This window comes from Pelodiscus sinensis, chromosome 8, assembly GCF_052426305.1.
Source record: "Pelodiscus sinensis isolate ZL-2025 chromosome 8, ASM5242630v1, whole genome shotgun sequence".
NCBI classification, from domain to species: Eukaryota; Metazoa; Chordata; order Testudines; family Trionychidae; genus Pelodiscus; species Pelodiscus sinensis.
The window spans coordinates 26,730,769-26,749,833 of record NC_143059.1 but is presented as its reverse complement, the minus strand read 5'-3'; the positions used below and the strand labels follow the sequence as shown (position 1 = coordinate 26,749,833).

The following is a 19,065-nucleotide window of genomic DNA, read 5'->3' as shown; positions in this document are numbered from 1 at the left end:
GGTTTTAACAATGCAACTTCAGAGCTGTCTCAATCAGAATTGTGCTTCTGAGTGGATCACACAACGCCTTATCTTGATGTACTTACCATTAAAGGACATGAATTGGGAAGGCTGATATTAAGACTCCTGGAATTAGTACATGCTGCTTTTGCACAGTCTCAAGGGGATAGATGGATAAATTGGGGAAGAAAAGAAAGAGGAAGGAATTGGGTAAGAAAGATAATAGGACAGGGAAATTGGGGGAGAAGCTGGGGGAGAGAAGCGAGGTGGATTATACAAGATGAAAAGTCCGGAATCAGAGCAACAGGGAAAACAAAACAAAAACAAAAACAAAAATTGAAAGTTTAGGTTGTATAAACAAAAGTTAAGAAAAGTGAAGTACACTTTTATCATTTAATTCCTAACATCCCTTCTATGTACATCTCCTGCTTTGCAGTTTGCATATGTAAGTATTATTAGAGTTGTCTGGCATGTGGACATTGTATATTATAAGGCCTGATCTGGGTGGAATTTTAGTCTGTATATTACTGCAATGTATGACATAAATTTTAATTATAATATCTGACATGGAACTCCTGTCATAATTTGTGTATTCATGTGCAAATCAGCAGTTTGAAAATAGAAGAGGATAAACTAAGGACTCTTCCTTAAAGCCCCAGTCCTTCCATTAACTTCACTGGGCTTTGAATGAGACTTTAAAAGCTTACTGACAGTGTTTACAGGTCCTACAAGAACTAGTACAGCTTTTTCAAATACTTATTTTCTATAACAAGTTGTCAGTGAAGTTGGTAACTCTCAGTTCAGAAGGCGGCACCAAATGGATATCACCCTCCCCTTTCCTATATTTTCCACTGCTCCTCTCCTATTTCCTCTCCTAATCTTTGATTGACAGGCAACCAAAGAAGCTAATCCTTGCCTTTGGCTCTGGAGTCAAATCTCTGCACGGAAACCTCTTCCGATCACAGTTTCCTGGAACTCTTCTTGTTAGAGTTGGCTTATTGATTTGAAAGGTAAGACCGAAGGTGAGTGAAGGGAATTTTGTTCATATTGAAAGTACATCGAGTTGTGAATTGATTTACAGGTGCTTAATTAAACAGACTCCCCTCAAATGTCAGTGAAAGGTAAGTTGAAGGATTTTTTCAAACATCCTAAAAAGAATGTTTCTTACTCGTAAACATACATTTTCATGCTGGTTCCATAAATATAAGAAGTCACCATGCCCTTGTCCCTTGAAGCCACTAGACAAGGTTGTGCAGCGCATTCACATATTTTCCAGCTATAAAAAGCATATCGGAATATTGTACAAGGGAAGATAAGATATTGCACAAATGCTATTCCTTTGGTAAGGCTGCACTTATCTCCTGACATGTTGCTGGAAGCTGCTTCCAGTAAAGGGGAAGCTTTTGTAAATGTAAATGTGAGTGTTTCAGATTTAAAATATTGAAGCATTGCACAAGGTAGTTTTATAAGACAACTTGTACATTAGCTATTGAAATGCAGAAGGTGCTATTTCCAAAATAGTAGTCAGAGTAGATCTGCATACTCCAGAAAACAACTGCATTATTTGTATCGATCAGGAAAGCTCTCGCAGTGAATTTTTGTTCAAGTGTCTGTGTGCGTGCATTGGACCATTGTTCCAATCCTGTTTAGGGGTTCTTTTAAAAAGATAGAGCTTCAAACTCACCCTTGGTGTAAGCCACAAACTCCTACAGCAGCAAAGATTTTTGACCTTGGACTCGCATTTAGGGAAGAAAAAATCTGATGGGATTAGACTTGGACACTTTGGATATTCTTAATAATCTAGTCAAGATTTTTAAAGGAAGGAATGTGAAATGGCAGATTGAATGCTTCTTTTGTCACCCAATTAATTAGTGAGGGCCCAATCCAACTCCTATGGAAGGTAACAGTGATCAGGAATCTGTCCATTGCATACAATCAGAAGTAAGATAAAGACAGAAATACTCCTCCTGGAAGATAATGCTCCTTTATTTCTTAGACTCAGGAAGCAAAAAAAAAAAAAAAAAGTGAGACATAAAGCAGGGAGTTCCCTAAGGCTGTAAGGCACAACTCAGCCCACCCTTGTTTTAAGCTAGGTCTTTGCAGACTGATTGCTGAAGACCCAGATCATTCACTTCCCTGCAGAACCCATTAGCTTCAAGCAGGACAAAACCCACCTACAATGTAAAGTGATAGCTTGTTATTTCAATACCATTTTCAGTATACCACAGTGATGATGTTAATTCAACGGATAAAGAAGAAATAAAAAGTGATACTGTATCTAAAGCAAACACAATGTGGCTCAAAACTATAAAAGCTATTGCTTGTCTTGAAAGAGGAGCAAGAATTCTATCTGACTCCACCACAACTTGTTTTGGTAGATATTGAAATCACATATTGTACTAAGAGCTCTGCCACCATTTCCAGGGACATAGCATCCACCCTCCCCACTTCACCCAATAAGAACTGCTGATCGATTGTTGTGGATTATGGCTCTGCTGTTATCCTGATCCTCTCTTTCTTCCTCCGTTCCTCCCCACTCCCAGTGAGCTACTACTGCATCACTGGGAGTGGGGAGGAATGGAGGAAGGAGGCTTTGCTCTGCCCCTGCCGCCAGAAAAAATTCTCAGCTCCTATCGGCCTGAAATTGGCCAATGGGAGCTGATGGATTTTACTGTGGGTGGGGACAGCATGCAAATTCTCCTGTCCCTTCCCAGTTTGCAGAGCAATGAGCAGCCAACTGTTTAGAACAGCATGATATATTATCTAGTAAGGGTGCTAGCAAGGTGATTGCAGGTCAGATCCAACAGCTTGGTGGACTGGATCTGGCTCCCTAGCCACCTCTTGCCCACTTTGGTGTTGGAGTGTAAACCTTTAAAAATTAGATCGGGATGGGCAAGAGAGCTTCCACAGGCCAGATCCAGCCTGCCAAGCTGGTTGATCCAGCCCACGGCCACCCTGCCACTCCCCCACCCTTAGGCCAATTGAGACATGGGGACAGGGGAGTGCACGAAGTCTCCTCCCCTCACCAGGGCATGAGACACTAGCTGTTCAAAACAGTTGGTGGTTCTCTCTAGGTGCCGTGTGCCTCTGGCAGGGTGAGGATGGGGCAAAGACTTCATGTGCTCCCATGGCCCCAGGCCCTGATTGGCCTGAGGGTGGGGGGAGCATGCGAAGTCTCCTCCCACTGCCAGGGGCACGCAGTGCCTAGAGGGAACCACTAGCTGTTCAAAACTGCTGGTGGTTCTCACTAGGAACCATGTGCCTCTGGTAGGGTGGAGGGCAAAGACTTCATGCACTCCCCACTCTCACGCTAATCAGGGTCTGTTGGTGAGGGAGCACTGGGAAGTCTCCTGGCCCCACCCCTGCCCTCCAAGGCCTTGCCCCTTCTGGGGTGGCCCATGACCATTTCAGAATTTGTGAAGAGACCCCCCCCCCCTTCAAAAATTATTGCCCACCCCTGGATTAGATCAATCAGAAGTTAGATAAGCAAAACTGTCACATGATGAAGAAGTAGCCTACTGTAGCCCATGAATGTGAAACACAAGGAAATAAATTGTGAAGAATAGCAGTTGTACAAGAAGAATGAAAAACTTAAATTTTTAGCTCATCACAAAGGACTAAGACAGGGCTACTCAACTTTCGAAGCTCCAAGGGCCACAGTGATACTCACAGCACACCCGGGGGCCTCAACCTAAGTGTGGTTGCATATACATGTAAATATATATGCAAATATATACAAATAGCTTCTTTCACACTGATGGGCATGAATACAAAGATTAAGGCAAAGCTACATAACATGCAGGCCCCATTTAAATCAGTTCTGCTGATATTAATAAAATGCAATATTTACCCAATTTCCACCCACATGACAGAACTTTTAATGAGCAATGACAGTCCAGGAATTTAACTACTAAAATGCATATCAACAGAAGACCATTATATTGATTCGTCATTGTGGAGCATGTTCCCAGTGGAGGCCATGTTCAAAGGGACCCATGCGTGGGTCGTGTATTGAGCCCCACGTAAACCCAAACTACACCACAGGCCACAAACAAACAGCTCATAGGCTACATGCAGCGCACTGGTTGAGTGTTCAGTAGACCAGGACTAAGAGATGAGGATACGTTTGCTAAACTGGGAATAGTGTCAGTGTGAAAATTAGCAATCATAATATAAAGATATATCTGTGTTGTAATAAATTCATAACAAGCATTTTTAAACATTCCTTCTTTTTCTTACTTTCAGATTTAATGTCACATCATATGTTACTGTAGCCAAACATGAAGATATTCTGTTCAATATCTTCATCAGTGATTTAGATGATGGCATAGAGAGTACGATTTTTAAGTTTGCAGTTGATACCAAGCTGGGAGGAGTTGCAAGTGCTTTGGGGGCTAGGGTCATAATTCAAAATGATCTGGACAAACTAGAGAAATGGTCTGAGGAAAACAGGATGAAGTTTTATAAGGACAAATGCAAAGTACTCCACTTAGGAAGGAACAATCAGTTTCACATATACAGAATGGGAAGTGGCTGTCTAGGAAGTACTATAGAAAAGGATCTAGGGGTTATAGAAGTACTATAGAAAAGGATCTAGGGGTTATAGTGGATGACAAGTTAAATATGAGTCAACAGTGTGACACTGTTGCAAAAAAAGTAAACATGATTCTGGGATGCATTAACAGGAGTGTTGTGAGCAAGACACAAGAAGTCATTCTTCCGCTCTACTCTGTGCTAATTAGTCCTCAGTCGGAATATTGTGTCCAGTTCTGGGCAACACATTTCAAGAAAGATTTGGAAAAGGTCCAGAGAAGAGCAACAAAAATGATTAAAGGTCTAGAAAACATGACCTATGATGGAAGACTCAAAGAATTGGGCTTCTTTAATTTAGAAAAGAGAAGACTGAAAGGGACATGATAGTGGTTTCAAATATCTAAAAGGGTGTTACAAGGAGGAGGGAGAAAAATTGTTCTCTTTGGCCTCAGAGAATAGGACAAGAAGCAATGGGCTTAAATTATAGTAAGGGAGTTTAAGGTTGTACTTTAGGAAAAACTTCCTGCCTGTCAGGATGGTTAAACACTGGAATAAATTGGCTAGGCGGATTGTGGAATCTTTATCACTGGTGACAGGATCAGATGGAGGGGAGCTGGTGCATCACAGTGGCCATGATGTTCTCCTGTCTCAACAGAATAAGGGGGTGTCAGCAACTTGGATGTTCCCAGGAATCAGGGAAGATTAATGGAAACTGGCACCCTAGAATGGACTCATCTTCTCCTCTAGTGCTCTCCAGTGTCAGTGAGGAGCCTGTTCTATTATAGGAGGAGCTTCTGCCTCCATTCCCTCCATCTCACTATGAGAGCTCTTCCTTAGCAGCTTCTCTGTCTGGTTGTGGAGGCTGTATCCTTCCCTTCCCTTTGGGGTGCATCTCTGGCACTACAGAATAGAAGGGCTCCTTGTGGTGAGTGGAGTATGGTTGGTGCCTGGAGAAGAGGGTTGATCCTACATGGAGGCGGGAGAAAGGGAGACAGACAGACTCATCCTCCAGTGGGGGCCAATCTCAGAGGATTTGGCAAGTTTAAACAGGACTCCCATTACCCAATGGGGGACAGTCTCAGATAGGAGGTGGATCATTTCTTCAGGGGCCCCAATGCCTGGTTTCTGTAAGTGTCACTTTCCTATTGGGTCCCATTTCTCAGCTGGGTTTCCTTACCTCTGGTGTAGCAGCAGTTTGTAGAGATGCTAAATCCCCTCCCTGGCCAGCTGGCCGATGTCCTTGGCTGGGATGCTGATTGACAGTCACAGCTAAACCAACAAGAGCCCTAGTTTGGGGAACTGTGCGGAGTTCTAATGGAAGGAGAGGGGACTCCATTAGCATTCTCTGTCAGCTCCTAGTCTCCCCTGGGCCAGGAGTCTTTCTCCCCTCAGTCCCTCTGCTGGAGACACTGGGGTATCCCGGAAAAACTCCGCTGCGTCCAGGGAACGCATCTGCTCTTCTGCTTTTTTTTTGCAGAAGAGCAGATGTGCTCTTTTGGAAGCCCTGTGTTCCTCCTTCCACAAGGAAGAAGGGCCATTCCAAAAGAAGAGGATTTTCTGAAATTTGGCCCAGTATAGACAAGCCAAATTTTGAAAAAACTTCTTCTGAAAAAACTACCAGAAACATAAGAACATAAGACTGGCCATACTGGGTCAGACCGAAGGTCCATTCAGCCCAGTACCCTGTCTGCCAACAGTGGCCAATGCCAGATGCACCAAAGAGAGTGAATCGAACAGGTAATGATCAAGCAATCCTGCCATCCATCTCCACCCTCTGACAAACAGAGTATAGGGACACCATTCCTTACCCATCCTGGCTAATAGCCATCAATGGACTTAACCTCCATGAATTTATCTAGTTCTCTTTTAAACCCTGTTATAGTCCTAGCCTTCACAACCTCCTCAGGCAAGGAGTTCCACAGATTGACTATGCGCTATGTGAAGAAAAACTTCCTTTTATTTGTTTTAAACCTGCTGCCCATTAGTTTTATTTGGTGGCCGCTAGTTCTTATATTATGGGAACAGTAAATAACCTATTCACTTTCTCCACACCACTCATCATTTTATATACCTCTATCATATCTCCCCTTAGTCTCTTCTTTTCCAAGCTGAAAAGTCCCAGACTCTTTAATCTCCTCATACGGGACCTATTCCAAATCCCTAATCATTTTAGTTGCCCTTCTCTGAACCTTTTCTAATGCCAGTGTATCTTTTTCGAGATGAGGAGACCACATTTGTATGCAGTATTCAAGATGTGGGCATACCATGGATTTATATAAGGGCAATAAGATATTCTCCGTCTTATTCTCTATCCCTTTTTTAATGATTCCTAACATCCTGTTTGCTTTTTTGACTGCCGCTGCACACTGCATGGACGTCTTCAGAGAACTAACCACAAGGACTCCAAGATCTCTTTCCTGATTAGTTGTATATTAGCCCCCATCATATTGTGTATATAGCTGGGATTATTTTTTCCAATGTGCAGTATTTTACATTTATCCACATTAAATTTCATTTGCCATTTTGTTGCCCAGTCACTTAGTTTGGTGAGATCTTTTTGAAGTTTTTAACAGTCTGCTTTGGTCTTAACTACCATCAGCAGTTTAGTATCGTCTGCAAACTTTGCCATATCTCCAGATCATTTATGAATATGTTGAATAAGATTGGTCCTAGGACTGACCCTTTGGGAACACCACTAGTTACCCCTCTCCATTCTGAAAATTTACCATTTATTCCTACCCCTTGTTTCCTGTCTTTTAACCAGTTCTCAGTCCATGAATGGATCTTCCCTCTTATCCCATGACAACTTAATTTATGTAAGAGCCTTTGGTGAGGGACCTTGTCAAAGGCTTTCTGGAAATCTAAGTACACTATATCTACTGGATCCCCCTTGTCCACATGTTTGTTGACCCCTTCAAAGAACTCTAATAGATTAGTAAAACATGATTTCCCTTTACAGAAACTATGTTGACTTTTGTCCACCAAATTAATGTTCTTCTATGTGTCTGACACTTTTATTCTTTCCTATTGTTTCAACTAATTTGCCCGGTACTGACATTAGACTTACCGGTCTGTAATTGCCAGGATCGCCTCTAGAGCCCTTTTTAAATATTTGCGTTACATTAGCAATCTTCCAGTTGTTGGGTACAGAAGCTGATTTAAAGGATAGGTTACAAACCATAGTTGTTAGTTCTGCAATTTCACATTTGAGTTCTTTCAGAACTCTTGGGTGAATGCCATCTGGTACCAGTGACTTGTTATTGTTAAGTATATCAATTAATTCCAAAACCTCCTCTAATGACGCTTCAATCTGGGACAAGTCCTCAGATTTGTCACCTACAAAGGATGGGTCAGGTCTGGGAATCTCCCGAACATCCTCAGCCATGAAGGCTAAAGCAAAGAATTCATTTAGTTTCTCTGCAATGGCTTTATCATATTTACGTGCTCCTTTTGTATCTCAATTGTCCAGGGGCCCCACTGGTTGTTTAGCAGGCTTCCTGCTTCTGATGTACATAAAAAACATTTTGTTATTATTGAGGTTTTGGCTTTTCTTATTACATTTTTACACTTAATTTGGCAGTGTTTATGTTCCTTTCTATTTACCTCCCTAGGATTTGACTTCCACTTTTTAAAAGATGCCTTTTTATCTCTCACTGCTTCTCGTACATGGTTGTTAAGCCACAGTGGCTCTTCTTAATTCTTCTACTATGTTTTTTAATTTGGGGTATACATTTAAGTTGGGGGTATACATTTAATAGACACCTCTATTATGGTGTCTTTGAAAAGTGTCCATGCAGGGATTTTACTTTAGTCACTGTACCTTTTAATTTCTGTTTAATTAACCTTCTCATTTTTGCATAGTTCCCCTTTTTGAAATTAAATGCCACAGTGTTGGGCTGCTAAGGTGTTCTTCCCACCACAGGAATGTTAAATGTTATTATATTATGATCACTATTTCCAAGCGGTCCTGTTATAGTTACGTCTTGTACCAGATCCTGTACACCACTCAGGACTAAATCGAGAATTGCCTCTCCCCTTGTGGGTTCCTATACCAGCTGCTCCAAGAAGCAGTCATTTAAGGTATCAAGAAATTTTATCTTTTCATCTTATCCTGAGGTGACGTATACCCAGTCAATATGGGGACAGTTGAAATCCCCCACTATTATTGAGTTCTTTATTTTGATAGCCTCTCTAATCTCCCTTAGCATTTCATAGTCACTATTACTGTCCTGGTCAGGTGGTCAGTAATAGATCCCTACTGTTATATTCTTATTAGAGCAGGGAATTACTATCCATAGCGATTCTATGGAACATGTTGATTCATTTAAGATTTTGACTTCAGTTGATTCTAAATTTTCTTTCACATATAGTGCCACTCCCTCACCCGCATGACCTTCCGATATATTTTGTACCCTGGAATGAATGTGTCCTATTGATTGTCCTCACTCCACCAGGTTTCTGTGATGCCTATTATATCAGTATCCTCCTTTAAAACGAGGCACTCTAGACTTCTAGCATTTGTGTACAAGCACTTTAAAAACTTGTCACTGTTTATTTGTCTGCCCTTTTCTGATGTGTCAGATTCTTTTTTATGTGAATGCTTTTCATCTGATCTGGCCAATACTTTATCCTCTTCCATCCTCTCCTCCTGACTAAAACCTAGAGAATCTCTTTCAATAGACTCTCCTCTAAGAGACGTCTCTGTCCGATCCACGTGCTCCTCTGCAACAATCAGCTTTCCCCCATCTCTTAGTTTAAAAACTGCTCTGTGACCTTTTTAATGTTATGTGCCAGCAGTCTGGATCCACTATGGTTTAGGTGGAGCCCATCCTTCCTGTATAGGCTCCCTCCATCCCAAAAGTTTCCCCAGTTTCTTATAAAGCTAACCCCACCTCCCTACACCATTGTCTCATCCACTCATTGAGACGCTGAAGCTCTGCCTGCCTACCTGTCCCTAGATTTCAAACCTTTAGAAGCTCACAGCTTCCAACTGCCAGCCACAGCACACGCTCCTTCAAACAAACAAGCAAACACAATAAACAGACAAACAAGCTCAGCACACAGTAAGTAACCCCCAAACACACAAACACACTCTACAGACAGCCACTTACCTCAAGGGTCCCGTACTTGCTCCTCCTTTACCTGGAGAACTCCCTCTCCAAACTCCCTGTTTGTTGCTCCCGTTCGCCAAAAAAAAATTGCGGAGTGTATTTTGCGTACCTTTTTCTGATAGATCACTGAAGTATAGACAAAGACTCAGTCTCACGGATGCAGTGTCACCTATCTGCCCTACTCCCTCATCTGCTCATATGTCTAATGCTGCCTTTAGCTGTATTGACCACAGCATCGCTTTGGAAGCTTCTGTTGAGCAACTTGCCTAACAGGACCCCTACATCCTCCTCAGAGACACTGCTTGTGTCCCTCATTCCAGGGGTGTGGCCTGCATGCTTTGGGACTGAGGTAGAGCCTTGCATTTGGCTCTGTGAAAACCTGTTCTGTTCACATGGGTCCAGCTTCCTAAGGGATCCAGATCGTTCTATGTCACTGCCCTGGCTCCAGCCTTATTTACCATGCTGCTTGCATTTTGTCACCTGCACATGTTACAAGCAGTGATTTAATGTTTTCTTCCACTTCACAAATAACAATAATTAAAAAAGTTAATTCTTGAGAACTTCTTTAGACCCTTAGCACCTTCTCTGAATCTTTTTCCATCCCACTGTCTGCTTTTTTAGACATTTCACTCAAAACTGGACAGAATACTCTGGATGTAGGCATTCCATGGATTTATATAGTAGCAGGATGGGATTTTCTGTTTTATTTTCTATCCCTTTCCTAATAATCCTTAATATACCGATAACCTTTGTAAATGCTGCTGCGCAAGGAGTAGAAGCTTTCAGAGAATTACCCATGGTGACTCCAACATCTTTTTCTAGCATAAAAGCTATTTTAGAACCCATCATTATATAAATATAGATGGGATTATCTTTTCCAAAGTACATTTCTTTGCACTTCTTTGGGCATGTCTACACTTGGAAATTATTTTGAAATAACTCCCAAAAGAATTATTTTGAAATAGCGTGTCCACACTACAGGGAATTCTTGAAATTAGTCCCAGGCAGCCTCCTTTAATATGGATGTGCTACCTCGACTTAGAACCCCAGGAAGCACTGGGGAGTAATTACTTTGAATGACTCTGAGGAGTAATTATTTAGAAATAGCAGCAGTGAAGCATCCACACTCACGCTATTTCAGAATAACTGTTCTTCCTCATGGAAAGCAGGAGTTGTTATTTCAAAATAACCAGCCCGTTATTGTGAAGTAACAGGCTTGGTTGTGTGGATGCTCCACTTGTTATTTCGAAATAAGGAGAACGTAGGCCAGGGCTCAATGTTGAATTTCAGTTGCCATTTTGTTGCCTAGGAACTCAGAATTGTGAGATCCCTTTTTAGCTCTTTACAGTCTGCTTTGGCCTTAATATTCATGAATATTTTTTGTATCATCTGCAAACTTTGCCACTTCCCTGTTCACTTCCCTTTCTAGGGTATTTCCCCCCCTGCCCAGTACAGATCCATAGAGGGAATCCACTGGTCACCCCCTCCTTTGTGAGCTTCTATGAGCCATATACCACCTGCGGTCTGTCTGTGCCAGAGCTAAGAGCTCTTTAAAGTGGACAAGTGGGGCAGGTAGACAGAGATCCTGGAGGAACAGAACTTGGGCTCAGTAACTTTGTATATGATCAGCCAATCTCTTTCAGGGGTTTACCTTCAGCTCAGCCTTACAGGAAAACTTGTTTGTGCCCACAGTACTGCGCTGTTGTGGCTATTAAATCTCCCCCTCATGAATCTGTTTTGTACCCTCCACCCTTCTATTGAATCCCACAAGAAAATCCCGCATCCAAGCCATTGTTCTCAAGAGCTTAGCTCCTAGTGCCACATGGTAACACTTTTGCACCAGCTGGCTCCAAAATCAGACATCATTATCTTGCAAGCAGGCAGTTGATGATGCGTGGACACAAACCGTGGAAGGAAAGATACCATGGTGCTTGTGCTTTTCATTTGGAAATTCAGGTCCAAAGTCAACTTGACCGCATGTTTTGCTGGGGAAAGTCACTCACAAGCCCTAGACAGCACGGCACTGTGCCACAGCCTTATGGCATTGGGGTGTGCTCTGGTCATTTCCCACAAGCTGAGCAGGGCTGGCACCAGGCAGAGGGAAAACCGAGATGCTGATGAGTCTCTCTGAGCTAGCACATTGAGGCAATGCAGCAGAGGGGCTGTAGCGGGGCAGAGAGCTGTTGCAGGTGCCCTTACAGAGGGGTTATAAAATGTAAGATCTTGCCCATCTGTGGCCATAGAGTGTCCCAGGGCTTCTTCTCCCTCCCAGACAGAGAGGCCCTAGTCAGACTCCACACCCTTCCACACTCCAGGAGGTACCATAATATCCAGAATAGAAGCAGGAGCACAAAACAATAGGCATCTCTCTTAAGCTGCCTCAGCAGTAGGTAAAGTACAGTGTGGTGCAGATGAACTGTTCTGGCCCAGGTGGGATGGGGCTTAACTTCAGCTAGTCAAGGGATGTCCCACACTTGCACTACACCCCTCACATGCAGTTTTGATGCCACCCAGGATGTGAATAGGTTGATTGTTTAAGAAGGAGGCTTTCACACTGACAATTCAGTGACTGATGGATGGGGTCATCTCATTTCTTCGGAAGTGAAGTTGTAATTTCTCCCAGTTGTTGAACCTCCAGCCTTCCCTGAGAGTTCCAGCCTGCATTATCAGAGAGCTGCCTCATTTAATTGCTTCAGTGCCAGCCTGGTAGCCAACATGCCACCCTTGGGAGGTGGAAGTGGATACAACTGGAAGCAGAGGAGTAAGGCAAAGACAGCCAGGGATGCAGCAGCCAGTGTTGGCTGGAGAGTGGTGATGAAGGCAAGCTGGCTGCCTTAATGCCACAGGAGATTAGTGGATTTCTTTCTTGAGATTGAAGTGACGGGCAGGATTCACCTATTTGCTCCGGTTGCTTTGCACTATTTCAGCCCCACTCAGCAGCCCTCCACCCATCTGGAGCCCTGAGATAGTCCAGAAGGAGGCAGGAGTAAGAAACCCACAGCTGTAGGGCCCTGGCTTGTTAGACAAAGGCTCATGGAGGGGAGGGGAGGGGAGGGGAGGATTCAGGAATTAGCTGGAGCATGTCAGCACCCCACAGGCCCAGGTGAGGCCTATAAGAGGGGAAAGTGAAGCCAGAGGGGAAGCTGCTTGCTGAGAATGTTGGGGGCTGAGGGCAATTGCTGTGGGAGAACAGCTTGGGATCTGTTTGGACACTGAGTAGAGGGGACCTGCAATGCAGCCTGTTCTGACTCTGGCAAGGTGCTACTTAGTTTGGAAGGAGCTGGGTTGAAGGCTGCAGGTGAGTCTCAGATGTTTGAAGCAGTCTCATGGAAATGAGTCTTTTAAAGATTTCACGTGTTGCCACTTGCACTATGTCCTTCCCCCAGGGAGTGTGAGTCTGCTCTGTCTCCTAGGCACCCTTCCCTGCTGAGCCACCTCTCTGGCCAGTTTGGCTAAAGCCCCTGCAGTCAGGTTCCCTGGGCCCTGCTTAGTACATGCTTAGGGCTTAGCCCCTTCCTGCCTGTACTGCAGCTGGAAGACAAGAGGCAGCTGGGCTATGTCAGTAGCCAGCAGCAGCTTGAAGGTGTTAGCTGCCTTTCTACACTGTGTGGGTAGGAAGGGACAAGCTGCTTCCAGGCATTGAGGAGCAGAGGGAAGGAGGAGATGACCTCTGGAAAAACATGGGCCAGTTCATCCCTCTCTCAACTCCCACCTCCATTCTGCTGGAAGCTCCTTCCATCCGTTCCCTTCTGCACAGTGTTGATCGGCTGCTGCTTGCCATGCTCTGCCATAAACCCCAACAGAAATCAGAGGAGGGTTCCTGTAACCCTGCATACCTCCTCCCCCACATGTTGCCTTGAGAAGATGCAGCACCAGATGTCAGGAGAGATGAGTCCATCCCAGGGACTGTCAGGCAAGGAGGGTGGAGAGCACTGAACAGGGTGAGGTTGGTCGGTCACCCCATCCTGATGTGAGAGAGACGTAGGGAATATGTGTGTGTCATCTCTCCCTGTGCAAACCTTAAACATAAGGTAAATAAAAAGACTCCAGCTGTGCAGTTTTTATTTTCAACAGGAGTGCAGTCAGTCTGAAGTTAATTTGAAAATTTGTATTGTATAATTCTGATGGATTCCTATTCAACTCACTTGAATTGGAGTAATTTTACCAGGCGTCGTGTATTCAGCATTGGGAAATATGGTCACCCTGTCCATACCAATCACAATTTTATATGCCTCAATCATATCTCCCCTTAGTTGTCTCTTTTCCAAGCTGAAAAGTTCCAGTTTTATCTCTCCTCATATGGCACATTTTCATATCTCTCATTTCTGCTGCCCTTTTCTGAACCTTTTTTCCAGTGCTAAGATATCTATTTTGAGATGAGGTGACCACATTTGCATGCAGTATTAAATATATGGGCACACCATGGATTGTTATAGAGTCAGTGTGATATTTTCTCTTATTTATCTCTTTCTTAAAGACGTTGTAGAAAAACTTACTTCATGTCCTCTAGTTCTTCAAAATAAATAAGAATACTGCTCCATTTTTAATTGTATCTTGAAATATTTCTACTTTTGTATATAGCTTTAAGGATGCCCAGCCCCCACTAGCAGCCACTGTACCCTGTCAGTCATCCTGAAATACACTAGAGTGCTTGTCAGGCCATGAGGTCGCAGATGCACCATTAGCTATAATAGTTGTACTGAAGTGCTAAGTACTTTTCCTGGTGTTTAGACCATTGCTTTCCTCTTGAATGTGGACGGTTTGTGTTTGGGATAGGTGAGTTATGAGGCATTATCTTTTTAATATAATTTGTGGTGATTTAGCAATCAAACTTCTAATGATTATATATTAGAAAGATTAGCGTATTTTTGGTCCTAGTTTCTGTTGTTACAATATTTTATTTAAATTAAAGAGTATCCAAATTGTATTTTAGAACTTCTCTAACAATTATCATTTGTATAGTTGAATTTTATTTCAGGCCACAGAACTTTTTTGCTTTTCTTTCTTTTTACTTGCCTCTTACCTTTTATAGATATATTGAACTATGTCAGTTTGGACAAGCTGTTCTTGATCATTCTTGATAAGACGACATCATAAAAGTTAGCACTTAGCTTAAAGTATACCATTGTGTAAGAATGCAGGTTGTTTTTTGGTTCCACAGACAGGAATAATCTATTTCCATGACACCTAAAAGTCATGTCTTCGGTTCTGTATTATGAAATGTTGCAATATACTGGTGAAATGGATAAGTGTATAGATTAATAAAGTTGAGTTCCAAGTTATAGTAGCCTGGCATCATAGTATCTTATAACCAACAGTTCTATTGTGTCCAAAGGGCATACTGTGCTGGAGTAGTTCTTTTGTTTTTATTAACAAAGGGCTGTGATCTCAGTAGAAATGCTCACCTGGAAAAGTTGTTTATTCGTTGAAGAGGCAAGATAGTCCCAGTTACAAGTGATTCTTTCGGAGATACAAATCAGAAAGTATCTTGGGTTATTTCCCCCATTACCTCTATGCTTTGCTCTTTGATATGTTTCTAATCCATAAGAATGCTCCCAATTAATAACATAACAGTCATGTTTCCACTCATGTATGTTATGAATATGTCTATGGGTCACAGCTGAGGATTCAAAAGTTTGTAAGCAATGCCGTGAAAACTGTGCTAACTGAAAACTGCTAAGATTTTGCATCATGAGCTTTGGTGGGCAAAACCCACTTCTTCAGATGAACTCAAACTCATCTGAAGAAGTGGGTTTTGCCCACCAAAGCTCACGATACTATATATACTTTTGTTAATTTCTAAGGGCATGTCTACACTAGAAAATAATTTCAAAAGAAGTTAAATCAAATTAATATATGAAATAACATTGAAATAGAGCATCCACATTATAGGGGAACATCGAAATAGCTCAGAATAATTTTAAAATAGTGCGTCCACACTGATTGGAGCCTTCTTCAGATTTAGATCCCCCAGAAGCACTCTAAGGAAGGCACCAAGAGGGCAGACACTTCCTGTGGCTGCTTGATATGGGAAGCTGCGACACATGCTTTCAGGGGCTCCTCTCTATGGCCGCATCTCTCACACCACTCCTACATTGCCTCCACCATCACAGGACTCCAAATTGATGCAGTGTGCCCTGGTTGCCCTTGTGGATGCCACAGCATTGACATCATGGAGCCAGAGTTGCTGCAAAGCAGTGGTATACTCATGGGCCTCATGCTGCACTTCCTGGCACAGTTCTTCCAGACAGTTTGCATGATGCTCCAGCAGGATGACATCTAGCCCAAACACGAGGATCCCTTCACTCACATCCTGGTGTTCCTGCTGCTGCAAATGTTCCTAAACCCCTGGACACCATCAGACGCCGCTTCTGGTGGAGGGAGATCAGTTCAGACTGCTGGGACTACATAGTCCTGCAGTCATAAAATGACCAGCAGCAGTTTCAGAACTTCCATATGTGAAAGGCCACTTCCTGGAGCTCTGCAAGTAGCTCACCCCTTCCCCCAGATGACAGGACACCTGACTGCAACCTGCCATCCCCCTACAGCAGTGGTCTCCAACCTTTTTACACCCAAGATCACTTTTTAAATGACAGACCAAGCCAAGATCTACCGCCCCGTCCCTTCCCTGAAGCCCCGCCATCTCTATTCTCCTCCTCTCCATCACTTGCTATCCCCAATCCTTATACTGCTGCTTTTTTTAAAATTCTTCTGTAGGAAGAGGTTTTTCCAACATTTGGCCTGCCTACACTGGACCAAATGTCAGGAAAAAAACTCTTCTTTTGGAAGCCACCTTATTCCTTGTGGAAAGAGGAATATAGGGGTGACCAAAAGAGCCTGTTTGCTCTTCCACTAAAAAAGCGGAAGAACAAACGCAACCCTGGATGCAGAAGAGTTTTTCTGGGATATCTCCAGAATCCTGAAAAACGCCTGCAGTCTAGCTGGACCCTTGCTGTGTTGAGACAGGATGTGTAGGCTCTGGGGTGGGAATGAGGGATTTGGGTGTGGGAAGGGGTGAGAGGTACAAGTTCTGGGAGGAAATCTGGATGCAGGAGGAGGTGGAGAAGGGGACACTGGCTCGGGGAGAGGGCTCCAGGCTGGGCAGCGTTGGGATACTAAGCAAGCCACAGGCTTGCTGATGTGAGGGTGCAGGAATTTGGGTTGGGGTATGTGAGGGGCTGAGGGCATGAGGTTCCAGTGTTTGATAGGCTCAGATCTAGGGTCTGGGGAAGGGGGAGTGCAGGAGTGGTTGTGGCCAGATGTGGGCTTGGCCCCCATTGGGGGTTTGTTGGCCAGGCTTCATTTTTAAATAGAATACTATGTTAAACACAAAAAGTTTCTGCATTGTCTTTATTTATTGGAATGGCAGGGAACCTGCCTTGAGACAGGTGTCACTGACCCATATAAAAGTCATTTGGGAGCAGGGGACACAGTACTGGGGAGGAGTGCTAGTGGGTTCTGGAGCAGGGAACATGGTGCCAGTGGGGGCAAGGGAGAGGGGGCAGGGTGCCAGGACAGGTTTCTGCAGCAGGGGACAGGGTGCTGGTGGGGGGACAGGTTTCTGCAGAGGGGAGCAGGGGGACAGGTTTCTGTAGTAGGAGACAGGGTGCCAGAAGGAACTGGGTTCTGCAGGGGGGGGCAGGGTTCTGCAGGGGGGGGCAGGGTTCTGCAGGGGGGGCAGGGAGAGGGAACAGGGGGCCAGGAGGGTGGGGTACAAGTTTGGGGCAGAGGACAGGGAACAAGGTTGGGGGCAGGGAGTTCCCTACACCAGCCACGGAGGGAAGCCTCCGACCCGCGCTCCCTCCGGACTGACCGCAGGGCAGCCGGGCTGGAGCGAAGAAAAGCGGCTGCCCGGCCAGCTGGCCATGGTGCTCAGCCAGGGTGCCACCAAACTCCACGTGGGCAGGTGCAGAGGGTAAGCCACCCAATCAGCTGGAGTGCGGTTCAGCCTCCTCTGGGCTGAACGCCACAACCAGCAGGCCAGGCAGCTCCTCCTCTGCGCCAGCCCACGTGGAGCGTGATGGCACCCTGGGGGTATGTCTACACTACAAAGTTAATTCGAACTAACGGACGTTAGTTTGAATTAACTTAGAAAGGCGCTACACAAGCGCTCCGCTAGTTCGAACTTAATTCGAACTAGCGGAGCGCTTAGTTTGAACTAGGTAAACCTCATTCTACAAGGACTAAGCCTAGTTCGAACTTACTAGTTCGAATTAAGGGGTGTGTAGCCCCTTAATTCGAACTAGTGGGAGGAAATCCCTCCCCAGCTTGCCCTGGTGGCCACTCTGGCCAACACCAGGGAAACTCGTATGCCCCTCTCCTGGCCCCGGACCCCTTAAAGGGGCACGGGCTGGCTACGGTGCCCGTGCCAGGTCCAAGCCTGCCAGCACCCAGCCAGCAGACCCTGCACCTGGCACGGCACAGAGCCACCCACCCGATGTCCCCCAGCCCACCCCCTCTTCCCGGGACCAGGCTGGCGGCTCCCGGGAGCTTGCCCGGGACCGCAAGAGGCGGGCACCTTCCTGGGCTAGTGCAGACATCGTGGACCTCGTCCACGATCTCCGCACTAGGCACAGGAAAGTGGCCGTCTAGGGCAGGAGAGCTGCCAGCCTGGCCACTCAGGAGCAGGTGTGCATGAAAATCAAGGGGGTCCACTGAGACCCCCGACCCTGAGCCCTGAGCTTACAATGGCCATCCTGGGTCAGACCAAAGGTCCATCTAGCCCAGTAGCCTGTCTGCCGACAGCGGCCAACCCTAGGGACCCTGGAGGGGATGGACCGAAGACAGTGACCAAGCCATTTGTCTCATGCCATCCCTCTCCAGCCTTCCACAAACCTTGGGCAGGGACACCACTCCTACCCCCTGGCTAATACCACTCCATGGACCCAACCTCCATTACTTTATCTCACTTCCCTTTAAATTCTGTTCTAGTTGTAGCCTTCACAGCCTCCTGCAGCAAGGAGTTTCACATGTTGACTCTTTGCTTTGTGAAGAACAACTTTGTTACTAGTTTGAAGCCTGCTACCCATTCCTTTCCTTTGGTGTCCTCTAGTCCTTCTATTATGGGAACTAATGAAGAACTTTTCTTTATGCACCCTCTCCACATCACTCGTGCTTTTATAGACCTCTATCATATCCCCCCTCAGTCTCCTCTTTTCTAAGCTGAAAAGTCCCAGTTTCTTTAGCCTCTCTTCATATGGGACCTGTTCCAAACCCCTCATCATTGTAGTTGCCCTCCCCTCTCCCAGTCTCTCTTCCCCTCTCCCACCTCCTTTTCCCAGTCTCCCCCAGTTTTGCTCAATAAAGAGAGATTCTGTTTTTGAACACAATTGTCCTTTATTTTGTACATCAGGAAGGGGGGCTAGGGAGGGGTAAGTGGAAGGAGGTGAGGGAGGAATGGGGTACAAGCCCCCGATGGGGA

The 19,065-nt window shown here is 44.9% G+C and overlaps 1 protein-coding gene across 4 annotated transcripts in view; it reads left to right on the top strand.

The window, feature by feature from the left end:
• Positions 1-889: 889 nt before the first annotated feature.
• The window catches only part of CTNNA3 (catenin alpha 3), a 1,028,503-nt gene continuing 1,010,327 nt past the window's right edge, over positions 890-19,065 (top strand). The window contains exon 1 of one of the 4 annotated variants that reach the window (XM_089780112.1): positions 890-1,010. The gene's annotated coding sequence lies outside the window, so the exon portion shown is untranslated. Of the gene's footprint in view, positions 1,023-14,287; positions 14,421-19,065 lie in introns of those variants that run through there. The other 3 variants (XM_089780113.1, XM_089780114.1, XM_089780116.1) reach the window with 3 other exon arrangements.